The sequence below is a fragment of the Sphaeramia orbicularis genome, chromosome 12 (assembly GCF_902148855.1).
Source record: "Sphaeramia orbicularis chromosome 12, fSphaOr1.1, whole genome shotgun sequence".
Classification (NCBI taxonomy): domain Eukaryota; kingdom Metazoa; phylum Chordata; class Actinopteri; order Kurtiformes; family Apogonidae; genus Sphaeramia; species Sphaeramia orbicularis.
In genome coordinates, this window is record NC_043968.1 from 14,675,109 (window position 1) to 14,695,593 (window position 20,485).

A 20,485-nucleotide genomic window follows, 5' to 3' on the forward strand; every position below is an offset into this window, starting at 1 on the left:
CCTCCACTAGTCTGGTGTGTAAATGGTGATTCTCATACATGTTGAAGTGCATCACAGTGACATCTAAAATGACCACCTTTGGACCTCATGAAGTAAAACCAGGTGGTGTTTCACCTCAAATGTTGTAAAAACAGCCAGATTTAACTTCAACTGTACTTTTTTGTGTTTCAACAGGTGGGAAGCAGTTGTCATGATTTAAAAGAGAAGAAAGAAGACAATGCTGCTGATGTGTCTGGCTCATCCTGAGGTTATGTAGTCATTGTTGAGTGAGGAAAAAAAGCAAGCGAATGAAGAAGACGAAGAGGAGGAGGGGGGATAGGGCGGGGTTCCTGAGCCGTGACTGAACAATTTCAGGCATACAGATCCACTACAGGCGAAGGTGGAGCTCATTGTTGGAAAGTCAGCTTTGTCGATATCACTCCGCCCCCTTCTCTGCCCCCTCCCAATGCACACACAGATACGGTTTTCCTATATTTTCTCCACAGCCTATCATGTAATAGTAGAAACATATGCGCAGTGGTGAACTGACATGTGCGCAGGCTCTGGGTCCACAGGGAGGGTGAGGGATACATGGTGCACTGAAAAAACTATTAATTCTTCTCCTCCTTCCTTTTTTCTTCCTGTTTTCCCTAACCATTCCCTCTGCTGCCTTGTTCTTTTCATTTTTGACACGGTGCACACTTCCGAACACTTTACCCTGTCCACGTGCAGCATGCAACATGTAACTAAAGTTGCTGATCTCCACTTCTGTTTTACTTCTCACTCCCCTTCCCCGTCATTTCTCTGGTCATTTTCCTTTTGGACCATCTGTTGGTTTGCTTTGCTTTGCTCTAGTAGATCTCTTACTCTATTTTTCTTCTTTGACTTACACTTTCAACCTTTGCCTTGTGTGTTGAAACAAGTTGCACAAAGACTGAAAGATGTTTTTAGAAGAACAAAAGTCCTTGACAGCTGCACATTTGCCTTGGCTCTTACTTTTGAGCATTCCATCCCACCCATTTTTGCATCACACACTGCTCCGCCTGCCTCACGTTCTCACAGCTCCCACATTTTCTCTTTCCGTCACTTTTTTTCCCTTCCCTCTCTCCTTTCTCAGCCCTTCTCTCTTGGCTTATCCCCCCTCAATAGCTTCTCTCAACTCTCCCCACCTTTTATTTCTTTTTCCTTTCCTTTCTTTTCCCCTACTTTATGACCCCTTTCTTCCAGATTCCTCTCACCTCTCTTCTGTAATGCCTCTGTCACTACTCTCCCTCCCTCTCATCACTCTGCGAACCCATCCTAAAGGTTGGTTTTGCTTCCATTTCTGTCTTGGATGACAGAATTGTCATTTACTGCGACTGTGATCCAATATCTTACTGTCAGCATGATTTACACCAATCACGGTGAGGTAAAATGTGACTGCTATTCTTAAAGTAAAGACAGAGAAGACACAAAAATTTAAAAATTCGGTCAGACAGCATGACCAAGACTGTGATCTTCAGTGAGTTTAAGTATTGCCTGTCGCAGCTACAGTATGTCTGCTTTTTTTCCCCTTCTTTTATTAAAGTTTGTCTCTTGACCGTACAGTTTGGCTGTGTGAATGCTCCCTCAAAAAGGGAGGATGACTCCTGTCTCTGGGATAAGGAGCAGACGTGCCCTCCACTCATTCCAAGGGGGAATGTAAACAGCAGTACTTACTTTAGAGTAACAAATTATTTTCTCAGGACTTGCTCTCAATGAAATTGAACATGGTTGTCGTAAAAACTTCAGTTGCAATCTGTAGGCAAATTCCCACATCAATCACTCACTGACAGAAAAATTACACCAATTATATAAATGGTACTCTGTTTTTACAAGATTCTTTTATGAGTGGAACATGTGTGTCAAAGCAATATCCCAGCGCCTGTGGTAATTAATATGTCCCTGATCTCAGAGTTACCTCCATCTTTGATTAAAAAAAAAAAAACAATACCTCTTGACCTATTTATAGCAAGCTTCAGATTTAGCTAAAACAACAGGAGCAACATCACAAGGCTTCATCACAACAACTACTTTTAGCTCCTGGAATGTCTAAATCATGCTCTTGTGGATGTTCGTCTTTAACACTTCTCTGGAGTTGTGGTCATTGTGGATGGATGTGGCCAAGGGTGCTGCCTGTTTTGTTTGAACCCACAGCTTTTGGTAGGTGACATTCAATTAAAGTGTCAGGTGATCCCAAATTAAAATTGACTTATGGAAACAGGGGCCAAATGAGGACATTGCTGTTTTTAAATGGGTCTGACCGTGGGTTTTAAAGTCATGGGAAGAAGGTCTTCTTACTCCTGTTAAGAGAGAATGGACTTCATTATGATGCATCAAAAGTTTTTCCTTCTCCCTGCCTTCCTGTCTGTCTGCACTGAAATGGACATCTAGATTCCTTTTCTATCAGTTCTTGATCCTACAAAGCTTCATGTTAAGTCAGAGCACTGCAAGGGTCAGGTTGTCATACTCAACCTTTGCCTTAATGTCCTCAGCTGTCCTTATACCCTATGCACCTACCACCTTGACGCCCTGAAGTGGAGTTTTCATGACGCTATAGAGTTTTTGGTACTGCATCCAAATCCAGAAATTACTTCGACACACAAAAGTTTCCTTTCCAGTTGCCTAAAATGCTGACAAAATTACTTTGCTTCACTTTTTAAGCTTTTGAAAATTGAGGTTTTCTTGGGAAACCATCCTGGACTTTACAGCAAATTCTCCTAGGGGGTAAGATTTCCCTTCAACAAAAGTTTCTTCCATGATTCAGCAGGCTGGTTCTTTTCCATTAGCAGTCGAGCAATGGCATGTCTCATACAACTTTTCAATAAAATGAGTCAACTGGAGGCTATATCAGGCAGCCATGACTCAAAAACAAATGTGTCCTCAATTTGATCATCTGAAATGCTCTTACACTGTAGGCCAGTTCTCTTCTAAACTCACCAACTCTCATGTGAGATGCATTTTTTGGCTACATTTCCTCCATATTGAGTGATGTGGGTTGTTGCAGGCATGTTTTGCCCTCACTCTAAAGTTCTTCCAGGCTCCAGGACATGGTCTTTAGCACCACTTAATGAGCCTCAACTTCAGCTGCCTTTTTACAACAAACCGTAAAGCCAAACAATACATCATTAGCCTCTTTTCTCAAAGAAAATATGGGCTTACATTGTAGTTGTTATATGAAAAGGAGGAATAAAAAGGATGTGTGCAATTTCATGGCAAACACAAGCTTCTCTCTGTAGATTTTGTGTAAAGCTAGAAAGGCAAACAATGGAGGTTTACTTCCATGTTTGGATGGCAAACAGTAAAATTGTCCATCGGTGGCATCATCTGTTTCTGAACGCAGATGGCTCCAGCTGGGGCATTTGGCATTATGTCCAACTCATAGCAGCAGTCACACTCTAAGAATCTGACCTGAAATTTATGATACTGTCCAACTTTTGCTGCAGGCAGTCTTTGGTCCCAAAAGCTCCCCACTGACCTTTGACGGCTGTTATTCACAGTGTGAGGCAGAAGTTTCTAAGTTTCTCTGATGACTGGGTCAAAGCAAGATGGATTACAAAAAATGGGAGATTGGTAGAGAGTTCCCCAGAAGGACAGGAAGCTGGAAATGGGGCTAAAAGGCCATGTTCATAGAATCTACAGTCTGGTAAAGACATTAGAACCCTGTCGTCACAGCCACCAACACTTCAAGGAAGCCCCAGGCATTGAAAATCAAATCAATGCCCTTATACACATTCTAAAACAAGGGTCTGTGTAGAAGTGTGTGAATGTTACTTTCATAACATATAGACAGATTAAAAATGGTATAAATAGTATAAAACCCCAAATTCTTCTCTCAGGACTGGATTAAATGAGTTGCAGATAAGGGAAGTCAGCCCATAATGGACTTGTGGAGTGGTGACGTGGATATTTTCTGGAAGGGGATGCTTTGCGGTTGAGTCATCACAGGCAAAGGGAGCTGTATCCTGGGCAGACTGGGCCCAGCTGACCCCTCCCTGGTTCTCCCCCCAGGCGTCCTCTTCTCTGTCTCTGATTTGTGCTGTTTCTTTGCTGATACATGGGACACCACCAGGATCTGGAAGGTCATCTCAAATCATGATGAGTAGATGCCCCACCATCACCCACCCCACAGTAGGAGGTAGCCTTCATGTGGAATTCGAGAAGGTTTCCTCTCAGGGAGATGCAGGAAGATGATTGGCTGCTGATGGAAACAGAAGATCAGCAAACAGGTGTGGGTCTGTTCCCCATAAACTGCCTCTAGCAGGGCCACAGACCCCCAGAGGAGGCCTGACACCTACACATGTGTCAGCGTGCGTGCGCGCGCACACACACACACACACACGACCTACACACTTCTGACTGGGTGGGCCAGCTGTTTACTGAAACAACAGAGGACATCACTGCTGTCATCATTTCAGTATTTTGTTTGTTAGTTTCAGAGTTTTTGGTTTGACGTACTTCTGTTTTCTGTTTAGTTTCATTTGTCTCATTACTAAAGGGGCAGGTCACCGAAAAAAAAAAAAAAAAAAATCATAAATATAATAATGTAAGGTGCTCAAAAGAAAATCTGAATTCTTCTTTCCAGAGGTAGACTGTTTTCTAGAAAAGTAAAAAGACTCAGTGCTCCTTTAAAGTATTGGCAGGCAGACAGTTTTCCATCTTCCCGAAGTTCTCCATTCAGAAGTCTACCTCCACCTCAGACCATTTCAGGTTGATTTTGTACTGACTCTCAAATAAAAACCTGAATGAAATGGAAGTTTTTGATGAGCTTTTATAAGAAACAAATACTGGTAAAATGTAGACAACTAAATAAAACACTACATGTATGTCTGTGTTTTCCTAAACAATGTAAGGAAAGCAACAAAAAATGAAAAATCTGAACTGGAAAATAGTTTAAAAAGGTCCCACATTCCTAATTTATTATTATTGCAAAAAATATGACGACAAAGTGTGTGATAGATTAGGCCTTCATCTTTGTCAGTGGTGCATATTTCCAAAAAAGAAAAAAAAAAACTGAAAAAAAACTGCAATGAGACTAAGTTTAAACTAAGGTCAATTAATATAACATTTACTTAATAAAGAGACCAAATGTAGTTTTAACAGATATTAAGATGAACAAAATGTATTGAAACCAATTGGTAATTTTAAAACATTTTAAAAGACAAAAATCTGATGACATTATACTGAGTTTAACAATGAATGAAGATTATTTTACTTAAACTCTGCAACATTACGTTTTACATGAAGTTCCATCATTTTTAAGCTTTGATCTGATTTTGTTGTTGCTTTCGTTATATACCATTTCAAAAGTAAACACGATATCTGATGATTGATTTGATGGTTAAAAGTTGTTGCTGTAAAAACAGTGCAGGTTTCAATGCTCTTAATACAATTTATGTAAAAAAAAAATGCTATGAAAATCAATAAATTAAATTATATAATTTTATTCAATAGATTAAAAAACGATAAACTGCTGGAAAAAAAAAAAAGTACAGATAACTAAATGTTGCTATGGGCCAAATCAATAATCTTTTTTTTATATTTAGTAACTATAACCATATTTTGGCCAAATCTTTATAGAGTGTGAATCTACTTTTCTTGCCAGAATGTTTTTTTTATTAAACGTTTAGGTACAGCCAAAAAAAATAATAATAATAATCAGTCATACAATATTTTGTTAGACTGCCTTAACTTTTGATTATGGGATGCCTTCACTGCGCCACTCAATGCATATGCAATGTCACAATAAATGTTGCATTTATTTCTGTCCAGAGTTGTATTAACTTTTTTGCCAATATCTTGTATTGATGATAGGAGAGTCAGACCACTGAGTAAACTGTTCTCTATCACATTCCAGAGATTCTCAGCTGGGTTCAGGTCTGGACTCCATGGAGGCCAACTCATGAATGAAAATTATGTCTCATGGTCCTGAAAACACTCTTTCACATTTTGATCCTGATGAACCATAACATTGTCATCATCAGTCAAGAAAAATCCACTGATGTTCAGACCTGGTCATCTATATTATCAAAGCCTAATGGCCAGGCTGTGTGCGTGCATGTATGTGTGTCCAGGGATTCACAAAAAATCCGAACAAACCGACTGCTGCAGTTTGGCACACTTGTGTATTGTTGGTCAAGGAACAGACTAGCAAAAACAGCAAGTTGATAGAACCAATATTTTGGAAGATATTAGCAATCTTGGAATACAATAGCCTTACAATCACATTGCTATGGCCAGAACGGTTTGGCGGTGACTGCTGGACAAATACGGTACACCATGCACAAATACACAGCAGCATAAAAACTACCACATCTAGAACCTGTGGATCCCCATGGGTCAACGTTTCAGTTTGGTATATTCAGGGAGTCAACTGACTTTACACATAGCGTTACTGAACCTAGACCTGACCAACTGAACCAACCCCAGATCATTGCCCCCACAGGCTTGTACTCTAGGCACTAGGCATGATGGGTAATCAGTCCGTCCACCTCTCTTCTCACCCTGATGCACCCATTGCTCTGGAACAGGGTCAATCTGGACTCATCAGACCACATGACCTTCTTCCATTGAAACACAGTCTAATCTTTATGCTTATTCTGTATCAAACTGATGGTTGTTTAAGAAATGAGAAACTCCTCATGGCATCAGTTATGGTTTAAACAACTTGATTCAGCTGAAATATTAAATCAAGCCTTAAATCCACTGAATAATATTTCACGTCTTTCAAGTAACCTATGGTCATATTTGCTCTGCCACATGGATTTGTGGGTCACCTCTATTGCTTGTGTCTTCAGTGAGCTATAATGTGCAGCCCCTTGTAAAGCTGTGTGGACACCTGGCTGCCATATTACTCCCCTGTAATCTCATAAACTACAGTTGCATTCCATTTTTACATCTGCATGTGAGTTTCTCTGCGTTTCTTGTGTCTAAAACTCACAGTTAAAATATATCTTTCACATTTCTTTGCTCTCTTTTTCTGGCCGCCCACTATCTTCCTCCCTTTTTTTCTCCCCCATTTTTGCCATTCAATACCTTTTCCATTTCTCGGCAGCTTGCATTTTCTTCCCCCTCCTCCCTTCATCCGCTTCACTCAGTCTCCTCCTCCATCCCCTCCATGTGTAAATGGTGGGTGAGGGGGTTTGGGATGGTGGGAAAGCTGCTTGTAGGAAGTTTTTTTTTTCCCCCCTCTCTGTGTTAACGTGTTCACCGGCTGGACAGCACATTCTTTCCACCTCCGTCGGCCTCACGGGTCAAGCAGAACCCTACCTCCTCTTCATCTCCTCCTCCTCCTCCTCCTCCTTCTCTCCCTGTACAATGTGTTATAATACACTGATGTGACTCTGCTAAGCTGCAGGAGTGGAAGCCTCAGATGTGGTGGGGCGGGTGGGCAGACATTTTCGGTTGAATCACACTTTCCAGCGGTTTCCCCCTGCTGTGTTTTTCAGGTGCTCTCTGTGAAAGAATTAAGAAAAAGAGGAAAAGACTTTAAACATAAACATATGCGGCACACCAGTTAACATGAGTGTTTCCAGTGCCGATTTACATCTGCAACAAAACAACAAAAGATTTTAGCAGAAGAGAGAGAATGCTCATTAGGATGTAATAAATAAAGTGTTTTCTAAAGCACATCTCTGTTTTGTTTCCTTTTCATTCTCTGAGATAAATTTGCAAAGAACAACACATGCTCACAAATAAGTATTCTAATCCGTTCACAGTTAAGTGAGCATTAGGAAGCAAGCATTGTGTTTGTTGTTGAACATCTGTAAAGTCTGAACATCCAGTTTTTTCTGCTTTGAGGTAGGACATCTTTCATTAGAAACAGAAGATTTACAGCTATGGTAGGACTGTAGGACTGAGAATAGAGACACACTAAAGAGCATGACAGAAGTGTAGTTCTACACAAATGAGTCATAAGGCACTTAGGGAAAAATTTCCCTCATTGTGGGTTTAAACAGTCCATCACCCCCAGTAATCACCAGTATGGGCCCAAGCACAGACACTGACTAATCCTGATGAGAGGCAATCCAGCAGCTGCTGTGTAGAAGAAATCACTGGAAATCAGGATCCTAAATGCTGTGGGAGAGTGGAAAGAAACAACCTCTTGTTCCGCGGTCCATTCCACATCCTCATAAAATGGTTTAGATTAGGTTTTTGGATAAGATGAGCTGGTCGTGATCTTGTAATGTGGCAACACGGTGAGGTCATGACACCACAACCAGAAATTGACACATCAAAATGGAAGAGATTCATTGTAAAGGGGGGGGTGCAAAATAAACTTACAACTCTTTCAGAAAGATGATTCGAGGTGCAACTTGGTAAACTCAGTGGAACCAGAAGAAAGGGTGTCCAGAACAGATGGTGGAGGTTGCAGATGGTGCCCTTTGTGCTTCAAAGGGTCAGGGATTGGAAGGTTTAGATCTTGGCCATTATCTGACGCAATCTAAAACTCTCCACACAACCATCTTTAAGCTTCATGAAGGAAAGAAGAAGGTGAGCTCATTTGTTTTTGCCTGAGGTCCTGGATGGTGAGGGGTCAGGGGTCTGTGCTGTCAAGTGAAATGGCTGAAGTAAAAAAAAACAGTAAGTACAGAGGCGGGTGAATGACAAGCATTTACAAAACCAGCAGGTAATGAGAAAGCGTTGAAAGTGTTCCTTCCTGTCTTTTATCCCAGCCAAAGAAAAGTGATCTTACTTTATGCATTGTCTTTTTAATCACAAGCCCACTCAAACAAACACGCGCGTCATCATTTGCTGTAATAACACATACAAGCCAAATGACATGCGTCTCACTGCCGACCAAACTGTTTAAAGTTACACCGCTGACCTGTGATTGCAGGACGCGCAGAAAACTAAAACGGTAGTTCTCCTTTAAGAGTAGGTATACAGTGCTTTTGTTTATTTTCTAAAGGAATCAAATCCAACAGAAAAGGCTCAACAAAAGTGCTCTTTGAAAGGCCCAAAACATTGGCTCGGATGTCTCGGAGCTGAGAGGTCCCACAGTTTGTGGGGGTGAAGGAATAGAAAAGAAAAACAAAAGTCACTGAAACAGGGGAGAAGAGTAATTTTATAAAACCCTGGCTGCCTACAGGATTCTGTTTCCTCCACACATTTGTTATTTGCTAATTACTGCCATCTGTTTTTCTATCTTAAAGAGGGCACAGAACAGAAGTAGTCCACAGTATGCATCCGACACCTACTGCATGGACTGTTCCACAGAGCACTGAAACAGTATGAACTCAGCATCTGTTTACCCTGAGCAACATATCGACTGTGGCAACAAATTAGAAATGTATGAGTACAACTGACATGTTTATGTTTGAGAGCCAGCAGCTGCTGAAATTACGACTATTGTCCAAAGAGGTGTCTTTCAGCTATGAACATGACTGTTACCTGACCTCAACCCAGTGGTTGCAATTAGAGCCATTAAAATGAAGCTGATCGAAGCAGTAATGTTCATGTAAACCACAATGCTGATCTGAACCAAAGATAGAAGGCCTGACGGAGTTTGATTACACCTAAACAGAAGCCAAAATATCACTGCTAGGGGAGCTGCCATGTTGCTTGTCTGTTGAGCCATAGAATAGAGTAGTCAAGTTGTTTTTGACAGAGTGATCGGTAATTACAGCTGCCAATCACATACTGAACTGCCTATTTCACATAAAAACCACCCGTGATTGGCCAAAACCTTTACTCAGAGTGAATTCTAAAACCTTGTAAACAGAGCCAAGAGGAGGAGCAGACTGCAACAAGTTGTCCACATACCAAATATATCTGTTTTCCTGAAGTTTGTGTTTCTGTTTTAAGTGGGTCACAAATTGGCAGGTAAAATTATCTAGCAATGCTTTGATGTCACGACACGGTGGTTCAGTGGATAGCACTCATGCCTCACAGCAAGAAGGTCCTGGGTTCGACTCTTACACCAGTCAATGCGGGTGGGACCTTTCTGTGTGGAGTTCGCATGTTCTCCCATGTCTGCATGGGTTCTCTCCGGGTACTCCAGGTTCCTCCCACCATCCAAAGACCTACACTGATAGGTTAACTGGTTAATCTAGGTGTGAATGTGAGAGTGATTGTTTGTCTCCCTGCGATGAACTGGTGACATGTCCAGAGTGTACCCCCCCCTTCACCCATAAGTAGCTGGGATAGGCTCCAGCGATCCCCGTGACCCTAGTGAGGATAAAGAGGGTTCAGATAATGAATGAATGAATGAATGAATGAATGCTTTGAAATCAAAGTTGATTTTCTTAACTAAAATTGGAGAGTAGTGTTCTCTGGACAAGCTTCTAAATTGTGACCTCAATAAATTAACGTAAAATGTAGAGAAGAGGCATCAGTTTTAAATAGGGATGTCCCAGTCTGATCTAAAGATGGGTATGTGATCTTTTGTGATCAATTTAGATCTCAAGTAAAATAATTGTATAACCTATAAAGAATGACTCCAAATTTAAGTCAAAATTTCATTGTAAAAGTTAGTATTGGATTGGTATTGGCAAAACTAATCCTAAAAAAAAAATCAGATTGGAAGCAAAAAAATCCAGATTGGGATATCACTAGTTGTAAATGTAAATCTGGAGTGTTGAAAGCCCCGAATATACACATTTTTGAAGCCATGTCCCAGAGTGAACAAATCTCAACACATCACAATTGTATCTCCATATTTACAACCCAAATGCTTCCTTCCGGAAACGATGACGTTATAGCCCCGCCTCTCCCTTACCCTGCATACATTGCCTTTTTCTTCTTCTGGGGTTTGTTTACAGCGCATTTACATTCACGTACATCCACATTCTTCTTCTGTGTTTTTGGTGTATTACTGTTGTATTACTGTGACAGTTACAGCATTACTTACAGGCCTCATACATATACACACTACAGTGTTGTCAGTGGTTTTGTGTGGACAAACATTTTGTGTGACAATGCTGTATTTAAAGCAAACTTTTTCAAATGAAATCATTTTTGTCTCTGGGTGGACGTGTTCTGTGTGGTTAAATGATGCAAATGATGTCAAATGTGTAGCCGGAGTGTACTGATACCCGATGCTATTACAAATTCAGCATCGTCTTTGTGGATGGCAGGGACTGAGACGAGGATGTTGTATACCTTCCTGACAGGGAAATTTATTTTCACTGTATAAAACACAAGAAAATCGGAACACTCAGTTCAGAAATTGAGTGAGCACTTGCATTTATAATATTATTCTATGCTGAATAAATGAAACTGAAAGTAAAGCTGTTCAACACAACCAAATATATTTCCATAATCCATTTCTAATATTTCGTATATAAGAAAAGGACATAAACAGAGCTCACAAACCTGCGTAAAACATATAACAACCAGTACAGCAACTTCTTGTGACCATTTTAATCCCACAGACCGTATAATGAAGCCTTTCAACTCAACTCAAGTTCTCGGGCCTGATGTCACTCTTCAGTGTATGTAATGTCATGATTAACAGTAACGCAAAACTTTGTCAATGTCCTCATGTAAACACAGCATGGGTTACCATACAAAATGTGTGTGGTATAATATCAACAAATAACACAGTACTTTGTCTTTGTTGAAAATGGTGCTACAATAATGCAGTTTCATGTCACCATAGCTCACCGTGAAACTCAATGGAGGTATTACACAAAAAGTAATAAGTGCAATCCACAGCTTTTGCCCAGTAGAAAACAAAAGTCTAATACGTTCCTGTTTTCTTCTATCTTGCTATGACTAAACGCACTAACTTCCAACAAAAACACTATTTGTAATTACATACTACCCCTGCCAAAATTCTTTGTTGTGAAAAAAATAGGTTTACTGCTATGCTGATGACACTTAAATCTATATAGTCATTAATAAAACTGACCACAAACAAGAACCGGTACATCCTGCGATTAAACAGCACTACAAAAAGGTCAATTTTTTTGCCGCAATCCTTCTAGTGTAGCACAAGAGACTGAAATTCTAAACGTAAGAAGGGTGGACAGATGACAGTTTCTTCTTTGCCTGAGACCAGTGTGTTCCACAATTGGAGGAAACCTGCCAGGTTTGTTCTCAGTGAAACCAGCCTTGACTCTAGATCATAATTTCAATGTTCTTACTCAACCCATTGGAGCCTAAAATACTGTTGGTTTTCTATCCGACTATGTATCCAAACTCTAAATCAGTCCCTTATGTGATGCTTGTAATGGAAACCATAAGGCTTTGGCCTGGCCTAAAATGACCAGATCTGAAAACCAATGATCTAGAGTGACTACAAAGTTCCTCCATTTATGTGGTCAGTGTTTGTTGATACTAACTAAATCAGTAGGAGTATAGAGAGAGCAAGAAAACCATACTTTTATACAACCTTGGCTCAAAAATATGTAGTTAAATCACTTAAATGACTAATGGAAAGTTTCCCACTCAAGGGAGAGACCTATGGACCTACAGATAATATGCATATTAACAAATTATTATCCGTATTTAGGTTTTGTCTCTTCCCAACATACATGTATGGTCTGGTTCAAGCCCTCATCCTCTATTTAACATCTAAAACTGACTTGGTTTACTGACAGCTGTTTACTACTCACCAGAAATGGCAAAAGTATACACATTATAGTAGAAGTACAGATAGATTCAAGAGTCTGCAAGAAAAAGTGAAATTTACTTTTTTGTCTTATTTTTTAGTTTTCACTTTGCTGTTTTTTTCTTAAAAATAAGTTAACAAAATAAGCATGATCTCTGTGAAATTGGAGAGTATAGGTGTGTTTTGTCTCATTAACATTTTGTTAGGTCTCATCACTTCATTTTTGTCTTATGATGCTCTGGCCTTGTTTTGTCTTCTGTGTCATTTCCATCTTGTTGCCTCTTTTATGTGGTTTTTGCCTTATTTTCTCTCATGTCACTTTCATCTCGCTACTTCTTTTATGTGGATAAACAACATAGTCGACCGTCATCTGTCACTGTCCCATCTGTTTAGGCTGATGTTGGGATTCATGATGAGAAGGTGTGTCACGCCAAAAAAAGAGTAGAGAGTAAAAGGTGCAGATTTTTATGTAGAGAGTGAAAGTAAAAAGCAGTCAGAAAAATAAATACTTTATATCAGGCACGGTAAACTCACTTGAGTTCAGGGGCTACATCATTCCAATATGATCTGAAGTGGGCTGGACCAGTAAAATAATAACATAATCATATATAAATAATGTCAATTCCAAGCTATTCTCTTTGTTTTAGTGTGAAAAAAGTAAAATTACATGATGAAAACATCTGCATCCACAAATGATCCATTTAAAAAGTGAACATAAACAACCATGAAAAAACTGAAAATTATTTTATAAAAATGTATATAAAATAAGTACAGTTTGAACAATATTCTGCCTCCGTTTATCATTTACACGTGCATTATAACTTACAGATTACAGTGGATCTACAAATACACATTAAAATTACACTTCTCTTAGGATATTTCAGGTTATTTGTATTTTTTGTGAAAAGATAGTTTGGAGTTGTTTTACACTAAAACAAAGAGAATTTTGGAGTTGTAAGTATTTATAGTTATGAGTTATTTTACTTGTCCGACCCACATGAAGTTGAACTGGGCTGAATGTGGAACCTGAACTAAAATGATTGTTAATATCTTCAGTAGTGGCTTTTCCATTGACCCTCAAATTGTGAGAATATAACTTGTGCATAAAAATTTACCTAATGAAAAAACGACAATTCGCCAAAACTCTCGTTTTTTGATTAAAACTTTATGCACTGGCACGAGGTGATTTTTCGGGCATAGCACAAATGGTATATCACACAAAACTGCAATGGAAAGACCTTTTTTGCAACTAGAGTCAGGTGAATTAAAAAAAAAAAAAAAGCGAATGCTGACGGATGTTACAACAAATGAAGGAGAAGAGTTTTAAAAGAAACATGGTGCGGAATGTGTGGACACACCAGGAAACCGAATCATTTTTTAAATTTAGTACAGGATAGAGGCATAATATATCATAATAATGAATATAACTGTAAATCAACACAATATTTACATTCGTCGCCATGTTTATGGAATGACTTCTCGTGTCATCTCGCAGCAAAAAATAAACAAATCATCACATTTGTGATTTAATGGAAAAACCAACATTACGCACTTCTGATGTTCGATATTTAGTAAATATCAGTAAAGTTTTGCGCAGATGTCCAATGAAAAGGTGACTAGTGTAACTCTTACATTTCACAAATTCATCCCACGGGCTGCACTGGACCCTTTGGCAGGCTGGTTTTGGCCCGCATGTTTGCCCCTAATGCTCTAGATACATTTGTACTTAGATAGTTCCCATCTTTGCATCTGATGGTAGATGCAACAAAATCTGAAAAGGGAGCAAAAATAAAGGACATAGATAAGTTTGGAGACAGTAAAGGGGGGGGGACTGTCTATGTGATTATCAGAATCCCCCTTCCTTATTTAGGCATTTCTCACTTGATACATGATGGACCTTCACACCTTCAGATTTCCGTTTGCCAAACCTGACTGTGTCACCTCATGAGTCTTAGCAGACCTTGTTTCTCCTGTCGCTGAAATTGGGTATTACTCAACCTTCAGTTCCAGACAGTTCCTGCTCATTTTCTCCTTCCATCGCCGACTTTTTACAATGCACATCCCCCCATACGAATAGAGGAGTGGAAAATAGCAGGAAATAGCAGAAAGGCGGAGGGAAAGTGCGGATTGTGTTGTTTGATTGAAAACAGCTTGTTGGTCTTCATTACCATGATGTTTGGAGGATAGATGAAGGCAAGGCTGACTTAAGGCTCCAGATGGGAATTATTTTGTTCCACGGTCTTTGCTGATATTCTCAGAGATGATTTATAAACTCACAGCTGTGTGTAACTCGCTCACCCTTTCGTTTCTTTTTCAGATGGACAGATCATGTTCAAGATATCATTTGTTTAATTATTTAGAAGAAGAAGCCAGTGACTTAAACTTTTTATCAGGCAAGTGACTATTTTTGGTAATTTCCACACACATTACAAGACAGTGACAGCAACAGTTAGTGAGGACAGCGAGGACAGTCCAATGTGGTCTGCAGGGTCTGTAAGGTCCACCTCTGCATGAACAGTGAGTGTAACTGCTTTGTTAGGTACCATGAAGTAATGGTACTAATGTAAGGAATGACGTTCAAAGGGATAATGTGGATGTTGGCAGGTGTCTGGATCAGCACTTATGTTGGTCTAATGTTCTAAAAGTGATGTTCTAATGTTCTCAAATACATGTTCCTTTCACCTTACATCTGTTTTTCCTTGTAATTTTTATATCAGGGTTTCTGCAGGTATCAGTAAATCTAATTTAATGCTTTTTAATGCCCTTTTTAATGCCACTTTAAACAAATTTTATGCCCAGGTCCAACTGCAGATACAGTTTTATATATAGCTTTATGGCGGTTTACTTGTATTTTGTGTATATTGTCCTTGTATTTTTATTTATTTATTTATTTTTGCCACTTATGGGTAAAGAACCAAATATGGTAATTTCAGTTACCTTGATTTTCTTCATATAAATAAAAAAAAAATTGAGAAATTTCTCAAAAGAAAAAGAGTCTTGTTATGTCCTGCAATAACACACTAAGGTTGAAATTTTGAATTTCAGAGTAATTCTGAGCATCCTATAAAGGGTTAAGCACACTATATTCCCCTGCACAGATGAAACATTGCTCACGTGTCCATATTAATACCATCAGAAACTTGTACTCCTACAAATGTAAGTTCTAGCCAAGCAACAAGATGAACTGTGCCTGAGCCTATCCTAGCATGACACAACTGTGTAAAGCCTCTGCAGAAGCCAAGCTCTGACACAAGTGTTTTAAAGCCTACAACACCGACCGAGGCGTAATAAAATCAACAGGAATCAAATCTAAAAACATGGAAAATGTAAAGCAGTTGTACAATATTAAACAGATGTAATGAAAAAAACAATAATAATTCCACATGTTAGTGCTGGACTGGGAAACAAGGACATTCAACCCAGCGAAAACAATTTTGAATTTGTTGGTTATACCTACACTACCAAAAGGATTTTATTTATTTAACTCTTTTAACAATTTGGCGACATGTGGTAACTTATGCCGGTAATGGTTTCCTTGGGGAATCCTTCAACATAGGAAAGGAATTTATCACCCAGTGAGTCAGACCTTTTTCCACTTTTTCCAGACTGAAGTAAGGATAACCCCATGGGGGAGGAGGCCTTGTTCCGACTGTTGGCTGGGGGTGGGAGTTGGCTATAGATCCCCAACAATACCCCTCTTTACAACAATTTTAGCCTGTTTCCTCAAAACTCCCCAGGAGAGATCCATGATTCACACTGGGCAGATGATGCACATGGAAAAAAGAGAGATAGAGAGATAGAGAGAGAGAGAGAGAGAGAGAGAGAGAGAGAGAGAGAGAAAGCCTCTGCACGTGAAACATTGTAGACGAGTTTGTCACGACGGCAGTGATCTCACAAGCGATGCAAACAAGGACCGGGGAAAACGTCGGGTGGAAGATGAAAAAAAGAGGAAGGAGTTGGAGAGAGTGACAGACACAGATGGGTTATGTGGCGGGGCAGCATCTGTGGCTTAGCTGGTAATGCATCCCAAACTCAGCAGAGATCAGGATCAGGGTTGCGGAGAGCGCCGCTCCGCTGTGGTCCGCTGTGCTCCACGGGCCATGCTGGAGACAACAACATCACAGGGTCTTGTGGCTAGATTAGAGGGACAGGCTGAACTCCAATTTACAGAAACAGAGTGTGCATCATCTCCAGGACACGTGGGCTCTACTGTATACCCTACATGCCCTCCCTCCCTCCATTTCTTTCTCTTTCCCCTCTCATTTTCTGACCTTCCATTTCATGTTCTCTTGCGTAATACATTTGGACGCCTTCTTAAAACATCTTTTCTCTGCAGCAGCCCCCCAAACCCCCCCCCCATCCCACTGTCTCACACACATCAACTTAGCCCCCTTGTTCTGTAAACACACCCCTTCTTCCTTGTCAGTCATCGAAACGGAGCATAAAACCAGACAATGGAACAAAGATGAAAAAAATTAATGGGTATTTGTGATGGAACATGAGATGATGAGACAGTTTTAAGTATTTTAGAGTGGTTTGCATTAGAGAGTGGACGCTGATGGCAAAATAGCCTCATTTTGTTTGCCAGAGCATTTTGAATAAACATCTGGCAAACAGTACCTCGACTCTTCCATATCCTCTTCCTCAGAATTAATTTTTTCAATATTTCACATCTTTACTGTTTTGTTTTAGTGCAATGTGGAGGTCTTTGCGCTAACCCCCTTTTTTATTCGTCTTCATCCGACAGACTTGCGCTATCCCCTAAATTTTACTCTTATTTAATCAAGCACAAGAGTAGCTTAAGGCACGAAATCTGATTTTTTTTTTTTTTTTATCCAAGTTGTCTTTTTTTGTTCTCCAGCAGTTTTATAAGCACAGTCATAAAAGGCTCCACTTCTTATGATTTGACAGGCAGTCACTTACATGATTTTAGATCATCGCCTGAAAACACTCAGCAGGCAAAGTGTCTCCTCCTAGTGGCAAGACTTAAATCACCAAATCATGACAACAACTTCTCTTGGCCTATCACCGAATTTTCTGAAGGAAAACATGTAAACAAGCAAACAGTTGGAGCTCCTCAAAACAAACAGAAAAACAGCCTTAAATAATCTGTTAATTTCCCTTCTGGGTATAACAGACTGTGTCAGTTTGGAAAAAAATTAAATGCAGTACGTGGAGTTTTTGGCTGTGAGAAAATCAAAGGCGTATCAGCAGTGTTTTACTTTATGCTCATAAGCCTTTCAGATTCATTAGTGCTCTGGCAGATGATAATGTGTTTACACACAAGCAGCCATACATCTCATCCTTGTCTATGTTCTCAGACAAACAGACTTTTTCCACTCCTTTCTGCTGCTCATCCCCCCTTTTCTCCATACTGCTGATGTGTCACCAGCCCCCCTATTCTTCTGCAGTTTCCCCTTCGCTCTCTCACACACACACACACACACACACCAGCTCTAGCGGTTCCAGATGTGTGCAGGGATGATGTCATGGCAGACCGGAGGCATTGGACTCTGAACCTCCTTTTTCTCTCCAGAAAACATTCATCGCAGACGAGGGAGCATGAGGCGGAAGAGCAGAGCACTGATAAGTTCCCAGACAACCCCATGTGAGTGTTCGACACTTAAAGCGAAGCCTATCTCCCCCCTGATTAGTTGAGTCGGATGGTTTTTCTGAGTCACGGCTTTTTAGAGGTTATCTATCATCTGACCCTGCACTGCTTGGAAAAAAAAAAAGTCTGACTTCTGTGGGTATTGCTGCTAGATTACCAATAGTACCTGAACATCCTAAAACAAGTGGACACCAGTGTGCAGCAGATGTGGGTCTGTGCAAACAAGGTTAACAACCATTGACACACAGAGTTTAAAAGGCGGAGGAGCTGGTAAGTGTTGTGGTGGTTGCTAGACGACTGCAGTGTAAATAAATTGCGGGAGAGAAAAAAAGTGGCCATGTAGTAAAAAGGGGGATGAAAGTCAGGAATGATATTATGAACTATCCCTAAACTTGTTACACACCACATCTGGATTAGAACCAAAGCCTCAGACACCAGCTGTAAGGGTGAAACTCACCTACCACCCTATAAACATCTGACAAGAGTTTCACACAAGGGAAAGGATGTAAAGTACAGGAGAACAGAGGAATCACTGTGCACTAAATCAGCTGATAACAATCCTGTGAAAACAGGCCTTGCAATGAAATGAGTTCCCTGGCATTGATATTAATAACACATCTCCACTAGTGCCTCTCCCGCTTACTTATATACACACTTTACATCATATTTACCTCCTCGGAGCTGTCAACTGGGTGTATTTGTTACTTTAGAGACTGCAGATGTGTTCCATATCATTTACACATTTTGCATCTACTCTATGCACTAAGGGGGTGTAAGTTTGCATATGAACACTGGGGACACGTCTCAATCAATATTTTGGATGGACAGACTTGCCCCTACAAATATTTGAGAGACTGATTTGTATCATCTACTCTTTCTGGACGTTTCTGGGAAAAATGAGAAATGCTAATTCAAAACACAAAAACTGGACATGAACCACCACCCCCCGTGTCGTATTTTCCACTAGAGGACTGAGAAAATGTTTTGATGCACGAGTTGCCGAAATGAAAATAACCTTTGGATTTTTCAAAATAGCAGAGAGCAACAAGGGATTCAGTGTAGGGATGTAATGATTACTGATATAATGATAAACCACAATAAAGTTCCCAACGGTTAGAATTACTCTTTGAATTCTAATAATAAAAAAAAAACATGTTTGATTACTGCACTTTGGAAACTCATGGTGATACTGCTCATTTCCTGGAGAAGCAGCAGCACTCCAGATGCTAGGGCTGCACAATATTGGAATAAAATAACATTCTGATTTTTTTAATCCCGTGATATATATTGTGATATAAAAAAATACTAAGGAGCATATAATAGCTGTGTGGCGCCGACATAAATGGTCAAACAAATTAGTTGTGTTACCTCTCGTTATGGTGGCAGGTGCAAGGCACTGTCGACACAGAACACGTGTTAAAGTATCATCCTTCTTGTAGCCGAAATAATTCCGGATAACTGACGTTGCTTTATTTTATGGCACCAAGTCTTCGTTTTCAGTCATTTTCTCTTGTTCATTGCTCATTTTTCAATGTTGTTACCAGCAACTCACTCCAAACTGATTAAGAACGATTGTGATTGGTGGATTGCTGCGTGCAGTGTGTTGCATACCCTTGAAATCAGATGAGAACATGTTGAGTTCATTTGCGCCCTACATTGCAGGACCTGCAATGTGACTATTGTGCACATGTACATTGCGATGTCAATGCTCAAACTATATATTGCTCTATCGTAAATGATTTGATATGGAAAACGGTCAAACAAGCTCCACTATGACCTGTCCAACTACTTTTTTTCCCACTCAAAAAAACACTCAGGAATCAATGAGAGAATTGAAAAAGAAACTGGATTGGTAAGCAGAATCAACAATGGCATTGATAGATAAAATCCTATCAATTCCCACCCCAGTGCAGATATCTCTTAAGGCCATAAGGTGCCATCTTTAATCCACATTTGTATGTTTGATGTTTACATGCTAATATTTTAAAGTTTCTGCAAACATAAAGTACATTGTGGATGTTTTTTTATTTGTTTTGGAGTTTTTTTTCAAAATACAACTTGGTTAAATTATTTCAGTGTGTGTATAAGTACTTTTTTAACCTTTTTAGCACATTTCAACAATATCACAATAATAACTGTGAAATTTTCATATTGTTACATCTCTGTTTCAGTGTGAATGATAATCAGTGCTTTTATTAACATTCTGCTGCTGTTAGCGAATGATTTTGCACATTTATAGTAGGCCTATACAGAATTTGCACAAAGAAAAAAAAAAATGTTGTAGCAGATGAATTAACACATCCAAAACCATTTTCCCCAAG